Source organism: Littorina saxatilis, unplaced genomic scaffold (assembly GCF_037325665.1).
Source record: "Littorina saxatilis isolate snail1 unplaced genomic scaffold, US_GU_Lsax_2.0 scaffold_197, whole genome shotgun sequence".
NCBI lineage: Eukaryota > Metazoa > Mollusca > Gastropoda > Littorinimorpha > Littorinidae > Littorina > Littorina saxatilis.
Window position 1 is genome coordinate 175,293 of NW_027126446.1, and position 14,390 is coordinate 189,682.

General features: G+C 47.2%; 1 long non-coding RNA gene across 1 annotated transcript in view; it reads left to right on the plus strand.

Annotated features, from left to right (window-relative positions):
- Window positions 1-536: 536 nt before the first annotated feature.
- LOC138954877 (uncharacterized) overlaps window positions 537-14,390 on the plus strand; it is a 31,897-nt gene continuing 18,043 nt past the window's right edge. Inside the window, exon 1 of the long non-coding RNA XR_011451999.1 lies at window positions 537-719. This is a non-coding gene — a long non-coding RNA (uncharacterized lncRNA). The remainder of the gene's footprint in view (window positions 720-14,390) is intronic.

Sequence of the window (14,390 nt, forward strand, 5' to 3'; positions counted from 1 at the left end):
CATGCCATCGTTAAAATCGATAATCGCTGAACTTACATCGACAAAACAACAAAATAAACACAAGTGTCTGACTCGTCAGTCGCAGAACATACGCACAGCTGTGTTGCAGACGATTTGTTTCCTCGAAAAAATGACGCAGCCAATGAGAGGCGTCTGTGCGGTCACGTGATTTTCCTTCTTTGTTCCATGTAAACGTCGGAACTGTTTAGTGGTGTATTGTGCGTTCTCACGATCATTGAGGTCTGCATTCTGTTAATAACTTTGTTATTATCATTCTCCTCAAGCCTATCTGTCTAATAAGTCGAGCTAAAATGGGCTACGTTCAGCATTTGTACATTTCCTTCTGTGATGTGACTATTGGATGACGTCATCGAACCATCGTTGCCTAAGTTAATTTGAATGGAAGCTCGCGTCATCATAATTAGCGTAGGTTCCTAAATGTAATTAGCGTAGGTTCCTAAATGTCACCCACCACTGCGTGGCTTAGCACTTCCGGTACAGGGGGGGATTTAGGAACCTACGCTAACATGATGAGTATGTAAAGTTGGATGAAACTTAGTCTCAATCAAAAGGTACTTTACAAAATAGGAAGGAAGTGGAGACAGGGCACTGAATTTGAGCCAATCATGTAGTCCCTTTCAGCAGCTTCCGGTCTGTGTGGTTGCTACAGATCTCTGTTCCATGTGCCGCTGGAAGGAAAATTGAATCGAATCAGAATGGTAAGAAATGTCATTCGATCATTTAGAGTTTAGATTATTTTATTTTTCGTGGAATGATTGACTAATTGTGCTTCGTGATTAAGCATACATAAATAATTTGGTCATTAGTAATCGAGGAAAAAGACTCGTCGTCCTTGAAAATGTGCATCAAAGATGGCCGCCGCTTTTTGTTTGTTGATGCGAAAACCATGCTTGATAGTTGATAGTTGGTTTTTTTTTAAGTATCTTTACAGTTCATTCTGTTCATTCCGTAACTTCAAAGATTTCGAAAATGACTTGTTAAGCTCACATTGGGCAGGTTCTGCAAAATTGGAGGCTCTAAGTCACCAAGTGTAAATCACTAAATGCAGTGAATTCTGAGATGAGCGAATTTAATCAATGCACTAATTTGACTAAAGTTCAACTTCAAGGATTAGCAAGCATGGGCGATTGAGTGAGGGGAGGGGGGGGATATATCAAAGGGGGCGGGGGGTTGTGGTGGGTCTGGGGGGGGGGGGGGTCTTCTTCTTCTTCGTCGTTCATGGGCTTAGACTCCCACGTTCACTCATGGTTTTAGCACGAGTGGATTTGTACGTGTATGACCGTTTTTACCCCGCCATTCAGGCAGCATACGCCGATTTCGGGGGAGGCATGCTAGGTATTTTCGTGTTTCTATAACCCACCGAACTCTGACATGGATTACAGGATCTTTTCCGTGCGCACTTGGTCTTGTGCTTGCGTGTACACACGAAGGGGGTTAAGTCACTAGCAGGTCTGCACATAAGTTGACCTGGGAGATCGAAAAAATCTCCACTCTTAACCCACCAGGCGGCAGCGACCGGGATTCGAACTCACGACCTCCCGACAGTATTGGCGTTAACCGGTATTTTACCAGTTGAAATGAGAAAATACCGGAACAAAATTGGCTGCCGGTATGACCTACCGGTTGATTTTTAGAACTACCAGGTTTTTTGTGCTGGTAAAACAACAAAACCAGTACTCCGAGTTGGACTCTTACTGGTTCCAATGACCAGCCTACAGGTTTTTTTCTTGACTTTTTGCATCATAAAAGTTTGCGTACCGGTTTGAAAAATACTAGCGCCATCACTGTCCCGATTAGGAGGCCGACGTCTTACCACTGTGCCACTTCGGGGGGGGGGGGGGGGGGGGGGGGTCGACTTTGTGCACATCGAGGTAACCTCAGCTAAGGCAAACAAAACCAGTGCCTTTGTTTACCGAAACCTCTGGGGCTGCCCCCATCCTGTTCAGGCCACTTGTTACAAGGGACTGGTGGGATCGGTCTTGGTGTATGCTTCACCAGTCTGGGACCCACGTCAGAAGGGCCTGTCCGACAGCCTGGAGATGACGCAGCGTCGTTCCGCAAGGAGGATCCTGCACGACTTCAAACCCACCAGTAGTGCAACGGAACTCGTCTCCAGGCTGAAGCTGGCCCCCCTCATACAACGGCGCACCGCGACCAAGGCAACCATGATGTACAAAATCATGAGTGGACTGCTCGAGGCAGTCCCAAGGGAAGGCACACTGACACCGGTCCCAAGATCAACACCAGGGGGCACACCACCAGACTCCAGGTCCCACAGTCCCGCACAGAACGTCGTTCTTTCAGTCTGTGATCCGCCTCTGGAATAACATCCCCCAAGATGCTGTCAGCGCAGACTCCCCCCCCCCCAGGCCTTCAGAACCAGCGTCGAGGCCTGGCTCCAAGGTGCGAGCCCATAGGCACCACCTGTCGAAACCCATTCCCTGTCTGTTCCCCCCCTCCCCTCCCCACTAGATTCATCCCCTCTCCAGCCCCACCCCCTCCCCACCGTAATAAAGTTGGCCAAAAGATTATTGCAACAAATTTCAAACCCAAATTAAACCATTAATTCCTGTGTCATTTAATTAAAACTGTATATGCCAGAGAAGGCTGTTCACTTAACCTTCAGGATCACCTTTTGGATTAAATATTTCTTTTACAGGGATCACGTGACCGCCGCTCAAGTAAGGGTACCCTCAAAATCGACCAGACAAAAACGGAAGAGCCAAATGAAAAATCGACAAAAAATCACAATAGGCAAAACTTCACAACTTTGACATACGAGAAGAAAGTCAAACCAATTATCTACCCTGAACAGATTGTTTTGTTTTGCTACCTTGCTTATTTCGCTTGCTATGCTATTCCTACTGATGCAGGTGTCGATCGCAAGAGCGGTCAAAAACGGAACGTTTTACTTCAATTTTTATGGGTATCATGTCAAAAAGCGCTACATTTTAGCAATGACTAATTGACTTGGTGGATTGCTTTGAAACTTTCAGAATATGTTACCAACATACTAGAGATACTTTTAGAAAGTTTGGATCGTTACGGTTATTTATCCAGATGTGACGCAATGTTTCGGAAAATGTTGTTAAACTTCTCATGGGATTGTTCACTTGTGTCCAAAAAATTCATGACTTTGCATATCTACAGATAAATGATTGATACAGATTCTGTCTAAGTTTCATTTGCGTGTAGCTGCTGGCGTTAATTTGCTAGTCATGCAAACACATGAGGAAAAAATGGAACGTTCACGCTGTTTCGCGCTTACAGCTGTTATCGTTGCGTGCCTCTTAAAACATGCTACGGTCACGCTTGGCTGGGCATCGCTGTGGCACCAGAATCATCACTTAAATATGTAGCGTGTTTACTGGTCCAGCAAATTTGCGTCAGTGCTTACACGCACATAAAACTTTAGCAGTGTGTGTATCAATCATTTTTCTAAAGACATGCAAAGTCATACATTTTTTGGACCCATGGAAACAATCCTATGACGAGATTAAAAACTTCATAACATTTTAACAAACATCTGTAACAATCCATCATTTCGCTCGAAGTATCTCTAGTATGTTTGTAAAATATTCTGAAAGTGTCAAAGCAATCCACCAAATCATTGCTAAAGTGCAGACTTTTTTGTCATGATACCCCTAAAAAATGATGGAAAAAGTCCCGTTTTTGACCGCTCTTGCGATCGACACCTGCATCAGTAGGAATAGCATAGCACGCAAAATACGCAAGGTAGCAAAACAAAACAATCTGTTCAGGGTAGATAATTGGTTTGACTTTCTTCTCGTATGCATGTCAAAGTTGCAAAGTTTTGCCTATTGTGATTTTTTGTCGATTTTTCATTCGGCTCTTCCGATTTTGTCTGGTCGATTTTGAGGGTACCCTTACTTGAGCGGCGGTCACGTGATCCCTGTGAAAGAAATATTGAATCCAAATGGTGATCCTGAAGGTTAAGTGAACGGCCTTTTGTGGCATATAAAGTGTCTATAAAATGACACGGGGATTAATTGTTTAATTTGGGTTTGAAATTTGTTGAAATAATTTTTTTGCCAAGTTTAGATCTCCCCCCTGCAGGTGTAACAAGTCAGCCTTTGAAAGAATTTACTGATGGTGCTTGCACCACCCTCTCACAGTATATACCTATCAGGCAGACCTTTCCAGGCCCGTATTTTTGCTAAGCTACGAAAGTCGGTGTAAGCAATGAGCGTTGATTTGAAAATCTCCCCATAATATCACAATCATGTGTATAAACGCCCTAATTGTCTGAAACTCATACAATTATCTTCAAAATATAAAAAAAACATGTATAAAAAAAAAATCAAAAAAATTAATGAAAAGAGAGAGATGCAAAAAAATTGAAATGCACAAAAAGGCAGAGAAACGGAGGGCGGCAAAAATACGAACTAAAATCAGCATAATCACTAATAGTAATACAGTTAATAGTCATGATTATAGGATAAGTGTAAGCCGCATCAGCAGAACAACTCGATCTCTACTAACGGGTCATTCCGTTCACTGTCAGTATCAACTGGCGATATGCCCGAGTGGGGATCATTAAATTACATATTCTTACTCCGAATCACATAAAAGCATTGACGCAGTCTTACATGCTTAAGGTCTGAAAAGGCTACCCGTCTTAAACAATTTTAAAGGGGAGCAACCCAACACAAAAAGTGTAAATACAGGTATGGTAATGACCATCTACCCGGGGAGTTACCTCCCGTCCGGGTTACGTGACGTCACTTCCCCTGTAAACACCACGTGCCTTCATACGACTATTCAGCCTACAGCAGAGAAGGTCGTCGAATTTTTGGCTCCGTGTGTGGCTGCGTGCTGGTGTTTGTAAGGACACCCACCGGCCGCCTAACCCGTCTTAACGGCTTGCCTTTACGTGTTTGGTGAGCTCTTTCCATTTTGGTCATTATTTTGACAAGAATGTTGTTGTAGTTGCTGACTTTTCGTCCGTTTTGCGGACTTGTAATATTTTTCAGTAACGCATTTTGGGGCCCCATGTTTGCTTGTCAGCTTAGCTGACGGCGAATGTGGCACGGCCTATGTTTTGGTTAGGTAAACCTTATTTTACCTCTTTACTTGCCTTCTGCTTTGTTAGTTGGTAAGCGCTTCCTTTTTGAGTCACTTGAGAAAAAGTGACTCTATGTAATCGGTCAGTGTTAGTCTGTCCGGCCGGCCGGCCGTCCGTCCGTAGACACCACCTTAACGTTGGACTTTTCTCGGAAACTATCAAAGCGATCGGGCTCATATTTTGTTTAGTCGTGACCTCCAATGACCTCTACACTTTAACGATGGTTTCGTTGACCTTTGACCTTTTTCAAGGTCACAGGTCAGCGTCAAAGGAAAAATTAGACATTTTATATCTTTGACAAAGTTCATCGGATGTGATTGAAACTTTGTAGGATTATTCTTTACATCAAAGTATTTACATCTGTAGCCTTTTACGAACGTTATCAGAAAAACAAGGGAGATAACTAGCCTTTTCTGTTCGGCAACACACAACTTAACGTTGGGCTTTTCTCGGAAACTATAAAAGTGACCGGGCTCAAATTTTATGTGAACGTGACTCATTGTGTTGTGAATAGCAATTTCTTCCTGTCCATCTGATGCCTCATATAATATTCAGAACTGCGAAAGTGACTCGATCGAGCGTTTGCTCTTCTTGTTTAGTCATTAGTTTGACAGGAAGTTTGTTGTAGTTGCTAAATTTTTCGTCCGTTTTGGACTTGTTAATTTTCAGTAACTCTTTGTTTTGCCGCCTGTTGTCTGCGTCAGCGCGTCTGACGGTGAGATAACATGGCTAGGTGTGTGTCATTGGTCTTTCAGACCATTGGCATTTGTTGTTGTTTCGTACTAAGCATGTATAACCGCTTTGTCCGTTACTTATTCTGCCCCAAATGAATTTGGGGGGCAGTTTAGCACGTCTGTGACGTGTCTTGCTTCTTGCTTTCCCTCTCTTGGCATCGGAGCGCGGCGCTCTGGTGTCTATACTGCTTAGCTCTCTTTTTCAGAGTTTCGCAGTTTGGGAGGGAAGATTGCAGCTTCCCACGCCGTCTCCAGCGTTGTACTTCCGCCGGCGGCGGGTGACGGCCGCTCATTGGCTTCTTGTCGGCCACGGCTTTCCGGTCGCGGGCCTTCAGCTGCGTCTACTGCCTCCTTGGGGGGCATGGACGGTAAGTCGAACTGCTCCACTGGCTCTCGTGAAGCCACCGGACGCTCTCTTTTGAGCAACAGTTCTTGGTCGCAGGCTCACTACCTGCAAACTTCCTGCCCGTCAGGATATGCTGCTCTTTCTAAGCCCGATCGTATAGCGAGTAGGGCTATGACTGAGCAATGGCGGCTTCCGCTTGCGGGAGTCGCGTTTCCGGGTTTACCCGGAGGCGAAGGTCAATCTGGCACACCCACGAAGGTCCCTGCTGGTGTCGACTGCAAAACTTCCTGCTAGTCAGGATATGCTGCTCTTTCTAGGCCTGATCGCACAGCGTGTACGGCCGTGACTGAGCAATGGCGGCTTCCGCTTGCGGGAGTCGCGTTTCCGGGTTTACCCGGAGGCGAAGGTCAATCTGGCACACCCACGAAGGTCCCTGCTGGTGTCGACTGCAAAACTTCCTGCTAGTCAGGATATGCTGCTCTTTCTAGGCCTGATCGCACAGCGTGTACGGCCGTGACTGAGCAAGGGCGGCTTCCGCTTGCGGGAGTCGCGTTTCCGGGTTTTCCCGGAAGCGAAGGTCAATCTGGCACACCCACGAAGGTCCCTGCTGGTGTCGACTGTGGACTGGCCTTCGGGCCACCGGGCTTCCGGCCCCAGTCCTCGCAGCAGACGCTGCCGCTGTATGCGGCTTCGTCCGTTGCCTAATCTTCTGCTCTTTCTAAGCCTGTTTGCATTGCGTGCACGGCTGTGAATAAGCAAGGGCGGCTTCCGTTTTCGGGAGTCGCGCTTCCGGGTTTTCCCGAAAACGAAGGTCCTCCATCCCGTGCACTCACAGAGGTCATGGCTGGGGTTGACCGTTGACTGGCCTTCGGGCGTTCTGGCCTCCGGCCTTAGTCATCGCAACAGGCGTTTCCGTTTATGCGGCTTCGTCCGTTGCCTTTCCGGCTCCGCCCGGAGTTGCCGTTCCTCCTCCTGCTGCTCCTATACGGAGGTCAGTGAGTGAGGAACAGGATACGTCCTACGGACATCCGGACAGTCGTCATTCCGGTTTACTGGGAGCATAGGTCCTCCTTTGCGATTACACTGTGTGTCTCTACTGGAGTTGACCGCGGACTAGCCTACGGGCGTTCGGTCTTCTGTCCTCAGCCCACGCAACATTTGCTTCCGCATTGTGCGGTTTTGTCTGTTGCGTTTCCGGCTTTGTCCGGATGTATTGTTCTTCTTCCTAACACCGTTAGCGAAGTGAGGAACATCGGCTGGCCTATGGGCATGCAGGCTTTCAGCCTCGGCCGGGACGGTAGTCACTTCACTGGTTGGGTGTTGCGTCTACTGTCCATTCAGTTCTGGTGGCTTCGGATGTTACCTCCTCTTTGTCTTACCCTCTTACGGGAGGGGTGAGACAGGACGGTTTCCGGTTGAACGGGTTTCCGGTTTTCCGGTTATCCGTTCAGTAGTTTTCCACTGGCAACTGTGACTTCGGTCAGTGTCAGGTCTCTTGGCTATTCTGTTATACAGTCTTTAGCCAGCGACTAGACACGTTCTGTCGAATCTCTCGGCTTCTTTCGAGGCCTCGATGGAGGTTACTTCCAGATTTTTTATGGAGGGACATTGGCTTCCTCTTTGGTTGCATTCGGCGATGTCGGACTTCCGTTCCGCGAAGGAGGAGTTTTTCCTACTTCCGGTTTGATAGTCACCTTCAATGTGGGTACCATCGTCCGCAGGTTTTGGCTGGCCATCTCCTACCGGAAGTGGTATCCACGGGTCCCGGTTCTGCTACTCGGTCTTCACGGGTCAGTTCCGGAACACGCGCAGCCTCGGCTGGCTTCGGCTACACAGGCTTCGTCTTTTGTTTCTTCCTGTCATAGGAAGTTCTCTTGGCTGAAGCTGGGTCGGATTTTGCTGGCGTCTTTGCTCTTCCGCGTACACCTTTAATGGGAATGCAGGAACTTAGAGGAATTTGGACGTCAGTTTTTGGAATTTGCCTCTTTTTCGGAGATGATCGTCAGAGCGCGAGAGCGCTCTTTCCTGGAGTCACTGAACCTTCCACGCTTAGTGTGGATCAGGACTCTGATGGCATCTCCACTCGTTCAGCCTGGCTAGGGCGAACGAGGAACAAAGAGGCTGTCCTCCCTTCACCTCGCTTTATAGTCGGGTGTAGGGAGGACTTGTTTCTCTCGCATGCTCAGGTCTCTGAGCAGGCTAGGAGGGACAATTGGGCTTTGATCGGAGTAGAGGGATCTGCTTTTTGAACTTTGGTGTTTTTACCAGAAAAGAAAAGTAGATCCCGTGGGATAGAGATCAGCGGATCTCTGACTTCTCTCTACAAGGGTTAAAGCAGAGCTAGCCTCCTCACGGGAAGCAGGCTCAGGCCTCGGGACGTTTTCAGCAGGCGGCCAATGGGCAGTCTCTGTCTGATTCTCGAGAATTAGATCACCTTTGGGCAGGGAGAAGGGCAGCCCTAGCAGCAAGCCTCTCTCCCCAAGGAAGTGCCCCCGATCACACACCCCCCCTCCGCCCTCCACTTTGGTGATGGCGGGGCGGGTCTCCTCCTTGCAAGTTTTCATTGGATGGTCTCTGTACACAGCCAATAGTTTGTGGGAGTGGTGAGGTCGGGGGACTCCCATTGATCTAATGAGGTCATATTTGCTCATGCGTCAGCCGATCCTTTCACAGTGATCTAGGCCCATCAGCTCGAGCACCCGCTGAGGTCTCTTCTGGTCGGTGCTAGCGCTGTCCTTCGGTTATACTGCTTCAGTCCTCAGTTAGTGTAACAGCAGTTCAGCCACGGGCTGCTGCAGTGGCACTTCCGGTTTTACCGGAGAGGTTGTTTCTTTCACAGACGCTTCATAGGTACGTCTGAGTTTTGGAACAACGGCTGACCTTAGGGCATCCAGGCTTTTTAGCCTCGGCTGGTGCAACAGCCATTCCACCTGTGGGCGGTGATGGTTGTTGTTTTCCCTGTTCTTGTGGCTTCGGACTTCGACTTTCGTTCCTTAATTTCATCTTAGGCAGGAGATGAGATAGGACGATTTCCGTTTGAGTGGGGCTGCCTTTTTCAGGCTTCCCCGTTCTTCTCAGTTTGCCACAAGCTGCTGGACTTGGTCCTGGTCGTCTTTTGCAGAGTCTGACTCCGTCTTTCTCTAGCGATCAGACGCGTTCTGGTGTTTCGTCGTTGGCCTCGGAAGTAACATTCAGATTTTCCTGAGGGGACATTGTCTTTGGCAATGCATGTTGGAGGAGTCATTCTTTGTGGCTTATCTCCTCTCTCAGGTTTTTGGCTACCCCTCTCCTTTTGGCAGAGCGGTATCTAATGTTCCCGTTTTCCTTTGCTGTGGGCTTATAGCCCAGCATATTAGGTGGCAGCCGAAACTTATGTTTCGTATATTTACCTGGTACTTTGGGTACTTTGGTACATGGCTGTTCCACGGGTTTTACGGCTCTCAGCCTGAGCCTGTGCTATAGTCTTCTACTCTGCGTGGTTCGACTATGGCATTTTCGGGCTGCGGCGTTTGCCGGTTGATCGCCGTGTCTGGCTCTCAGTCTTTCAGAGGTAGACAGACACGGCTAGTTGTTCGGCTGGACTCAGGAATTTCTCCTGATTTGGCTACGAAGTTTACTTGGGGTTTTTGAATTTCCTTCATTTACCTTCAAGCAGACTGTTCTGTAACAATCTGGCTTTTAGTTCTTCTTCTTCGTCGTTCACTATCATTTTGTGATTTGCGTGATGCAGCGCTTTTTGGCACCCAGGGGGTCCCGCATCTCCGGCTTCGGCCATGGACGTTGATCAGGGGTCCCTCCCTTAGACCAATTGCCTTCCTGGGCTGTTGAGCTTGGTCTGCCCGTGGTTCTATTTCGGAGTTTTCCTTCTCCTAGACTGGTTACCTACCATGGTTGTCGAGTCCAGTCTACCCGTTTGGAGGTTGCTGAGATGACCGCTTGTGTCCTTGGGCCTCTGTGCCGTCACACCGGTACTGTCCAGCACATCTCCGTCTTTACCAGAGCCCCGTTAGCCAGCAACCAACCCGTCCGCCATGGGAGAACCCTACCGGTATACTTCTCACAATGAAAAACACCCCCACGTTTTAGGGACAGTGAAATTTCAGCGATTTTCTTCCGACGGCATAGCTTGGTTCTGTTTCACCACCATACCACGATGAGGAGGGGATGGTCTTTATGGTGGTGGCTTTTAGTCATTTTGTTTAGGGTCACCGGTCACTTCAGTTTTTGACCACGGTGATTTCTTCTCTTCTGAGGCTTACGCTATTTCGTAAGCCTCTGCTTCCTCGTATTGCCTCTCTCTCTGCTTTCGCATTGACTGTTAGGGCATTACGGGCGACCGTCTCTTTTGAGATCTTCCTGTCGAGGGAGGCTCTGGTACCTTGTACTCAGGTGTCCCTCTCTCTCTCTTTGTTGGGTATTGGTCATTCTGCCTTGGTTTGACCTTTATCTCTCAGTCCTTTTGGGCTTCACGCCATTCCTAAGTTTGATTACTTTGGCGTGATCGTCTTATGGTCGCCGCGAGGTTTGTCCCTCACCTCACTGATCGGACTACCTTACGCATAGATCGTTTTTCAGTGCATGTGCATTTCCTTCCATCCGAAAGGGGGGGGGGGGGGGGGCAGCTTGTCTTTCCCTCTTCTTGGCTCGGCTTAATCCAAGGCTGGGTTCTCTTTCTGGGTCGTTTGGTCCAGGAGATTGGAAGAAGTGCTGGGCACATATTTTTGGCTCTCTGATGTTGTCTTTCGCAACTTTTGCCTGAGAGACATCTCGGCTGTCTATCAAGATGGTTCTCAGGTCCTTTCCTGCCTTTTTGGCAGTGGGCCAGTTCCTGGCTAGGGTTTAGAGTGAGTTAGATTTTCTTTCTCACTGGGCCCTTCCCTGACCTTTTGGCAGCAGGCCAGGTTTTTGGCAAGGTTTTAAGAGTGTGTTTGGTTTTCATTCCCACCGCCTTGATGAAGCTATCTGCTTTTATGTGATTCGGAGTAAGAATATGTAATTTAATCGAAAATTTTTAAGTAAATTTTCATTTCATTAATATACTTACCCGAATCACATAGTGTATTCCCTCCCGCCAACCCCGCATATGATTTTTTTAGTCTATTAAGTCGTATGAAGGCACGTGGTGTTTACAGGGGAAGTGACGTCACGTAACCCGGATGGGAGGTAACTCCCCGGGTAGATGGTCATTACCATACCTGTATTTACACTTTTTGTGTTGGGTTGCTCCCCTTTAAAATTGTTTAAGACGGGTAGCCTTTTCAGACCTTAAGCATGTAAGACTGCGTCAATGCTTTTATGTGATTCGGGTAAGTATATTAATGAAATGAAAATTTACTTAAAAATTTTCTAATGCTGGTCGGTGGCTTGGACACTCCCATAGGCCCCGATATTGGGGATATTCTTTCCCTATGATTATTGCCTATCTTCTTGTCCTTCTTTCATAAGTTTATCAGCCCCTTCAAAAAGTTCCAACAGGTTGAAAATTCTGCCGATTAGTATAACTGTTCCTTGTTTGCTTTCGGTCAGAGTAAGTCTGTTCTCGATGCTAAGTCCAATGGGTAAATATTATAAGGACTCTGTCCCACTCCCCCAAGTGCTCACAAAATAAAAGAAAGTAGATACTAGAGAGCCAAGCGTGGACCTGCAAATGTTTCGGGTTGTGCGACCCCCACTGTGACACTTGGCCTGGGGAAGAAGAGAAGACATAGGGGTGGGAAGTGGATGTAGGAGGGATATATGTATACATATATGAGAGTAAGGAAAGAAGAGAGTCTGAACTTAAAATCAGGATAGTAAGAAAGAAAAATGCCTAATTGATATTACATGGCTGATGGGAAGAGAGAGTAAGGAAGGTGGAAAGATGGAGTAGGGTGGGGGGGGCCACCACACTTAATTTCAGACTTCTAGTCAAGTTGGATAAGCCCTACTTTGAAGTGAATGGGAAGGAGAGGGAGGATGTAGAAGGGGTTGGGGGGGGGGGGGGGGGGGTTGGGGATTAGGGTGGAGATCCTGGGCTTGTTGAAGATGTCCAGGGACTCTGCAGAGATACCCCACCCCACCCAACCCCCCCTTATCCTATGGTAACACCAAACAAACAAGGATTAAAAACAAGCCCAGAAAGTGATAAAGAATAGAGGTACAGAAAAGCGTGCTATCTGGTGTAGTGCAACCACTACTGCACTATACTCGTCAATTTTACTGCCTTTTCCCCAAGCAGGGGACTGACACCCCCCGCGGGTTAGGGGGAAGAATTTACCCGATGCTCCCCAGCATGTCGTAAGAGGCGACTAACGGATTCTGTTTCTCCTTTTACCCTTGTTAAGTGTTTCTTGTATAGAATATAGTCAATTTTTGTAAAGATTTTAGTCAAGCAGTATGTAAGAAATGTTAAGTCCTTTGTACTGGAAACTTGCATTCTCCCAGTAAGGTAATATATTGTACTACGTTGCAAGCCCCTGGAGCAAATTTTTGATTAGTGCTTTTGTGAACAAGAAACAATTGACAAGTGGCTCTATCCCATCTCCCCCCTTTCCCCGTCGCGATATAACCTTCGTGGTTGAAAACGACGTTAAATTACAGATTCTTACTCCGAATCACGTAAAGCATTGTCACAGACTCATATGCTAGGTACTGAAAACGCTAACCCATCAAAACCCTTTTAAGGGAAGCAACCCACTCCAAAAAAGGCTGAACTAGCCATGGCCATGGGCCCCGGGAGTTACCTCTCCTATGGCTACTTCCCATCAGCCACCACACACCCTATCATTCGTCTTTTCAGCAGCGTGGTGTGAGGGTGCTCTGAATTTTCGCTAGACAGCGGCTGACTGTGTGAGCTTTTTGCCTGCCAGCCGCGTTTACCTGTCGTTCTCCCGTGCAGGCGCCAGCCTTGGTGAGCCCGTTCTTGTTTGTTTCCAACTTTCCTTGTTGTTGTTGCTGATATTTCGTCCCTAGGACATAGTTATCAGTGACTGTTGGTGTTGCCGCCATTTGCATTTCGCCAGCTTGCTGTCGTTTTCATTGTTTGGCATGTAACCGGCGCTTGCTTCTGTAATTTGTTCTGCAAGCTTGGTTTTTCTTGTTGCTAACGTTCGTTTTGTTTACGGAATTTTCAGTCCGTGTTTTCTACTTACGTTGTTTGCATTTTTGACTCACATGCGAAGCAAAAGTGAGTCTATGTACTCACCCGAGTCATCCGTCCGTCCGTCCCAGCGTCCGTCCGGAAAACTTTAACGTTGGATATTTCTTGAACACTATTAAGTCTATCAACACCTGATGTGGCCTGATGGTGTATGGTTACAAGATCTCAAAAAACATGTGCGGCAACTTGACCTCACTTCAAGTTCAAGGTCACAGGGGCCGTAATTGTTGTCTTAAAAACGACCATTTTTCACATTTTCGCATTTTTTTCTGAAGTTATCGAGAATGGCAACCTTAGCTATGTATGCTATACAGGGCAATGTAAGCCCTATCTTTGGACACCAGTTTGGTTGACCTTGCTTCAAGGTCAAGGTCGCAAGGGTCCTTTAAAGTTGGATTGTATACATATTTTGAAGTGACCTTGACCCTGAACTATGGAAGATAACTGTTTCAAACTTAAAAATTATGTGGGGCACATGTTATGCTTTCATCATGAGACACATTTGGTCACATATGATCAAGGTCAAGGTCACTTTGACCCTTATGAAATGTGACCAAAATAAGGTAGTGAACCACTAAAAGTGACCATATCTCATGGTAGAAAGAGCCAATAAGCACCATTGTACTTCCTATGTCTTGAATTAACAGCTTTGTGTTGCATGACCTTGGATGACCTTGACCTTGGGTCAAGGTCACATGTATTTTGGTAGGAAAAATGTGTAAAGCAGTTCTTAGTATATGATGTCATTGCTAGGTTTAGTTATTTGACCTTGACCCTGAAGGTCAAGGTCATGTAAAGGTCAAGGTCAAGCATGTGAGTCGTATGGGCTTTGCCCTTCTTGTTTCCGTCTTACGCTTGTGCTTTTTGTGTCAAGTCATTATGGCTGACTCTGACGGGCGTAAGAGTAAGGGCAAGGGCGACGCGAAGGGCAAGGTTAAGCCCAAGTCGTCTTCTTCTAGGCCAGTAGTACTGGTTACGGATACGGAACGCAATACCGTACTTTCGGTTACGATTTCACCTCCGAGGGAGGCTACGGAGGCTCGTCCTCAGGCGTCGGGACACTCC